The sequence below is a fragment of the Fistularia commersonii genome, unplaced genomic scaffold (genome assembly GCF_037954325.1).
Source record: "Fistularia commersonii isolate RoL2024-O1a breed Wild unplaced genomic scaffold, RoL_Fcom_v1.0 HiC_scaffold_62, whole genome shotgun sequence".
NCBI classification, from domain to species: Eukaryota; Metazoa; Chordata; class Actinopteri; order Syngnathiformes; family Fistulariidae; genus Fistularia; species Fistularia commersonii.
The window spans coordinates 70,001-76,401 of record NW_028234020.1 but is presented as its reverse complement, the minus strand read 5'-3'; positions in this window follow the sequence as shown (position 1 = coordinate 76,401).

Below are 6,401 nucleotides of genomic sequence, written 5' to 3'. Positions count from 1 at the left end.
TGTGAGAAATTTACAGTGCGAGACAAAAAAAGAAATTAAAAGGAAGTAATTAAATCAATAGATAGACAAATAAGAAATTAAAACGAAAAAAAAAAAAAAAAATTGCAAGGGGAATGTAACATGTAATCAAGTTGTTTTTTTTTTTTTGTTTTTTTTTTTTTACCAAAAAAAAAAGGAACCTCGGACATGGGTAACTATATTTTTTAGTTTTCGGATTTTTCCATAAGTTTTAAGGATTTTTTTTTTTTTTTTTTTATATTTCAAAATCGTTTATGAAGACATTAAAATTTGGGGAGCATTTTTGCATTCTGTTCTTGTGAATGAAGAACTTGGCCAGGCCTAAAAGAACATTGACACAGAGTTCATCTGTTATGTTGCTTATAAGTAAACAGAATGTTATATCATCTTTTGAGAAGGAAACTGGTGACGATGGAATGAGAAGGAGAAAAAATATATGGTCAGTGGTTTCAATGTTGTCTTCACAAAATGTACAAATATTATCTTCAAAATTAAAGCGTACCCTCGATAATTCCTTAGATGGGTAGATGTCAGTCATAATTTTGAAGTGGGTCTCTTTTGCCTTGGGGGTATGGGTAGAGTCAGATACATGGTTCGCAGCGTGGCAATCGATTCCTCATCAAATTTATTTAAAATATCCTTTTTTTTTTTTTTGACGTCCAGGGAATAAGTTTCCTGTGAAACATTTCCTAATAAAGGAGTTGCCGCGCTTTCTGTCCACAATTGAGATTCCCTGGAGTGATAGTCGGGGTAACTGTGGTTGTACGGTTCGGTGCGTCATTATATTTTTGGTCAGGAATACAAATTGTCGAGGCAGTGCGTTTCGTAACTTTAGCAACTCTAATATGGGAGGCTTGAATCTGTGTGTAGTACAGAACTGCTCATTGTCCAGAGGACTGCCAGTGTCATCCATCAAGTCAATTATCGACCATATACCTTTCTCAAAGCATTCCTTGTAAAACAGAGGTTTGTTGCCATGCAGTACATATCGATTGTTCCAAACTATTATACTGTGTGGTGAGAAATTGTGTACGTATATCATTTTCCAGTATAATAATATTTGTTTATGGAACTCTGAACATTTGACAGGAATCTTGTTGATATCCAAGTCAGAGATAAGCAGAAGACTCAGGCCGCCGACTTTGTTGAATAAGTAGTTTGGAGTACAATACCAGAAAGAACGATGAGGTTTGATCCAGGATTTCAACCAGTTCACCTTCAATGTCCCATTCAAGCAGTCCGACTCTATCACTTTCAGCCCTCCTTCACTTGTTTCTTTCACCATATGTGATTTTTCTTAGATGGTGTGGTCTGTTCCTCCAGATAAAGTTGAAATTGATTTGGTTAACAGATTTTACGAGTTGATTTGGAGCAGCATTGGAATACGCTGGGTATATACATCTGGATAAACACATCCATTTTAGTCAAATATATCCGGCCTAATATTGATAAATCTCTCTGGAGCCATATATTAGAATTAAGCTTTACTTTGATTCAGTTTAGATTCAATGTTCCTGGATTGATTTAACGTTTGGTCCTTGGATAGGAAAATGCTCAAGTATTTTATTTCTGATTTCATGGAAACATCGCTGATTTCCTTTAGTGGCGAGTCATGCAGCGCAAGAAGTTTGCATTTCTTTAAGTTTAATGACAATCCTGAAGCCTTGGAGAATGTTTTGGTTGTTTTCGGCACTTATTGGGACTTGATGTTCATTTTTCAAAACTAAGGTTGTGTCATCTGCCAGCAGGCTAATAACAATTTCAGTCCCCAGCACGTCTAACTTTTGGATATCGTTGCTCTTTTCAACATAAACGGCTAGCATTTCGGTAGCAATTATAAATAAATAGGGTGAGATGGGGCAACCTTGGGGGATTCCCACATCAACATGGAAGCTCGGAGTGGTGCCGCTTGGCAGGGTGACACAGCTATGAATATTCTCATAGAGCCCACGGATCACATTCCTGAATATTTAACCAAATCCAAAATGTTCGAGCGTTGCTATGATAAATGGATGTTCGACCGAGTCAAAGGCTTTAGAAAAGTCCAAGAAGGATATGCGGCCATTATCTTCAATGCGATACGCCTCTAAACCCATCGCTCGCCCCGACTCGGGGAATCCTAGAGCCTACTTGCACCCCCGCCCTAACTTAACTCCCTCACTCGTGGAGCTCCCTGAGCTCCACACATCCCGGAGCATCACGCCGACTCATTCACATTTGAATGATTGTCTTTATTTTATGTCCGCTAGATAGAGGCATCCGCACATGCGCATCAGTGGAGCTTCAGGCCGGCTGAGGCATGGACTGAAAATCATAAAGACATGTGTGATGAGCTAAAAGGAAGATAAGCATATTTTTATAATAAATGTAAGAAAGAGAGGGTAATGCAGCCTCAGGGCGGCACTGGCCCGTGTCTCTCCAAGCCTGCCTTTGGGGGGGGGGGGGGGCACGGAGCAGTGTCTCCCTGTGCCGGTCCCAAGCCCGGATAAATGCAGAGGGTTGCGTCAGGAGGGGCATCCGGCGTAAAACGTTTGCCAAAACCAAACATGCGAGTCAACCATAACTATACCATACCGGATGGGTCGCGGACCGGGTTAACAACGACCGCCATTGGTACTGATGACCTACAGGGTACTAATGGAAATCGGGCTACTGTGGGTCGAAGAACAAGAAGAAGAAGAAGAGGAGGAGTGCGTGTTCGGAAGCAGAGAGAGAGGAGGAAAGGAAAGAGCCTGGGACTGAGAGTAGGGACTTTGAATATTGGGACTATGACAGGAAAAGGTAGAGAGTTGATGGACACGATGCAGAGAAGGAAGCTGGATATACTGTGTGTCCAGGAGACCAGGTGGAAGGGTAGTAAGGCTAGAAGCTTAGGAGCAGGCTTTAAGTTATACTATTATGGTGCTGACAAAATGCAGCCTCAGGGCGGCACTGGCCCGTGCCTCTCCAAGCCTGCCTTGGGGGGGCACGGAGCAGTGTCTCCCTGTGCCGGTCCCAAGCCCGGATAAATGCAGAGGGTTGCGTCAGGAAGGGCATCCGGCGTAAAACTTTTGCCAAAACCAAATATGCGAGACAACCAAAACTATACCATACCGGATCGGTCGCGGACCGGGTTAACAACGACCGCCATTGGTACTGATGACCTACAGGGTACTAATGGAAATTGGGCTACTGTGGGTCGAAGAACAAGAACAAGAAGAAGAGGAGGAGTGCGTGTTCGGAAGCAGAGAGAGAGGAGGAAGGGAAAGAGTCTGGGACTGAGAGTAGGGACTTTGAATGTTGGGACTATGACAGGAAAAGGTAGAGAGCTGGTCGACATGATGCAGAGAAGGAAGGTGGATATACTGTGTGTCCAGGAGACCAGGTGGAAAGGTAGTAAGGCTAGAAGCTTAGGAGCAGGCTTTAAGTTGTACTATTATGGTACTGACAAGAAGAGAAATGGAGTAGGAGTTATCTTGAAGGAGGAGTTTGTTAGGAACGTCCTAGAGGTGAAAAGAATGTCAGATAGACTTATGAGTCTGAAACTGGAAATCGAAGGTGTGATGCTCAATGTTGTTAGTGGCTATGCCCCGCAGGTGGGATGTGAATCTGAAGAGAAGGAGAAGTTCTGGAATGAGTTAGATGAAGTGATGCAGAATATCCCCAGAAATGAGAGAGTGGTCATTGGTGCAGACTTCAATGGACATGTTGGTGAAGGCAATAGAGGGGATGAAGAAGTGATGGGCAGATTTGGTATCAAGGATAGGAATGCAGAGGGACAGATGGTGGTAGATTTTGCAAAAAGGATGGAAATGGCTGTAGTGAACACCTTTTTCCAGAAAAAACAGGAACATAGGGTAACTTATAAGAGCGGAGGTAGGAGCACGCAGGTAGACTACATCTTGTATAGACGGGGTAACCTGAAAGAGATTAGTGACTGCAAAGTAGTTGTAGGTGAGAGTGTAGCCAGACAGCATAGGATGGTGGTTTGTAGGATGACTCTGGTGACAAGGAAGATGAAGAGGACAAAGGCAGAGCAGAGGACAAAATGGTGGAAGCTGAAAAGGGAGGAGTGTTGCATGGTTTTCAGGGAGGAGTTGAGAAAGGGTCTGGGTGGTCAGGGTGAGCTTCCAGATGATTGGACAACTACAGCTAGTGTTATCAGGGAGACAGGTAAAAGAGTACTTGGTGTGTCATCTGGAAGGAAAGTAGATAAGGAGACTTGGTGGTGGAATGAGGAAGTGCAGGAGTGTATACAGAGAAAGCGGTTAGCGAAGAAGAAGTGGGATACTGAGAGGACTGAAGAGAACAGACAGGAGTTCAGGGAGGTGCGGCGAAAGGTAAAGATAGAGGTAGCAAAGGCAAAACAAAGGGCTTATGATGACTTGTATGCTCGGTTGGATAGTAAGGAGGGTGAGAATGATCTATACAGGTTGGCGAGACAGAGAGATAAAGATGCAAAGGATGTACAACAGGTCCGGGTGATAAAGGACAGAGAGGGAAATGTATTGACAGATGCTAGAAGAGTGATGGGAAGATGGAAAGAGTACTTTGAAGAACTGATGAATGTGGAAAATGAAAGAGAGGCAAGGGTAGAAGAGGTGACTATTGTAGACCACAAAGTAGCAAAAATTAGTAAAAGTGAAGTGAGGAAGGCATTGAAGAGGATGAAGAGTGGAAAAGCAGTTGGTCCTGATGATATACCTGTGGAGGTGTGGAAGTGTCTAGGAGAGGCAGCGGTAGATTTTCTGACTAGATTATTCAACAGGATCTTAGAGAGTGAGAAGATGCCTGAAGAATGGAGACAAAGTGTGATGGTGCCTATTTTTAAGAATAAAGGGGATGTGCAGAATTGTGGCAACTACAGAGGGATAAAGTTGATGAGCCATACAATGAAGTTATGGGAAAGAGTAGTGGAAACTAGACTGAGAGCAGAAGTCAGCATTTGTGAACAGCAGTATGGCTTCATGCCTAGGAAGAGTACTACAGATGCAGTATTTGCGTTGAGAATGCTAATAGAAAAGTACAGAGAAGGCCAGAGGGAGTTGCACTGCGTTTTTGTAGACCTAGAAAAAGCATATGACAGGGTGCCAAGAGAGGAGCTCTGGTATTGTATGAGGAAGTCTGGAGTGGCAGAGAAGTATGTTGGACTGGTGCAGGACATGTATGCTAGCTGTGAGACACTGGTACGGTGTGCTGTAGGGGTAACAGAGAAGTTCAAGGTGGAGGTGGGACTCCATCAGGGATCAGCACTGAGCCCCTTCTTGTTCGCAATGGTGATGGATAGGCTGACAGATGAGGTTAGACAGGAATCCCCATGGACCATGATGTTTGCGGATGACATTGTGATCTGTAGTGAGAGCAGACAACAGGTAGAGGAAAATCTAGAGAGGTGGAGGTATGCTCTGGAAAGGAGAGGAATGAAAGTTAGTCGCAGCAAGACAGAATATATGTGTGTGAATGAGAGGAACTCGGGTGGAGCGGTGAGGCTACAGGGAATGGAGATCAAGAAGCTGGAGGATTTCAGGTACTTAGGGTCAACAGTCCAGAGCAACGGAGAGTGCGGAAAAGAGGTGAAGAGACGGGTCCAAGCAGGTTGGAATGGGTGGAGAAAAGTGTCAGGGGTACTATGTGATAGAAGACTATCGGCCAGAATAAAAGGAAAGGTGTACAAGACAGTGGTGAGACCAGCGATGATGTATGGACTAGAAACTGTTACAATGACCAAAAGACAGCAGGCAGAACTAGAGGTTGCAGAGATGAAGATGTTGAGGTTCTCTTTGGGAGTGACCAGGATGGAGAGGATCAGGAATGAATCTATCAGAGGGACGGCACATGTTCGATGTTTTGGAGAGAAGGTCAGAGAAGCCAGACTGAGATGGTTCGGTCATGTACAGAGAAGAGATAGTGAATATATTGGTAGACGGATGCTGGAATTGGAGCTGCCAGGCAAGAGGTCTCGAGGAAGACCAAAGAGAAGATTTATGGACGTAGTGAGAGAGGATATGAAAGTAGCTGGTGTGAGAGAGGAAGATACAGAGAATAGGGTTAGATGGAGAAAGTTGACTCGCTGTGGCGACCCCTAACGGGAAAAGCCGAAAGAAGAAGAAGAAGAAGAAGATTATGGTGCTGACAAGAAGAGAAATGGAGTAGGAGTCATCTTGAAGGAGGAGTTTGTAAGGAACGTCCTAGAGGTGAAAAGAATGTCAGATAGACTTATGAGTCTGAAATTGGAAATTGAAGGTGTGATGCTCAGTGTTGTTAGTGGCTATGCGCCACAGGTGGGATGTGAACCTGAAGAGAAGGAGAAGTTCTGGAATGAGTTGGATGAAGTGATGCAGAATATTCCCAGAAATGAGAGAGTGGTAATTGGTGCAGACTTCAATGGACATGTTGGTGAAGGC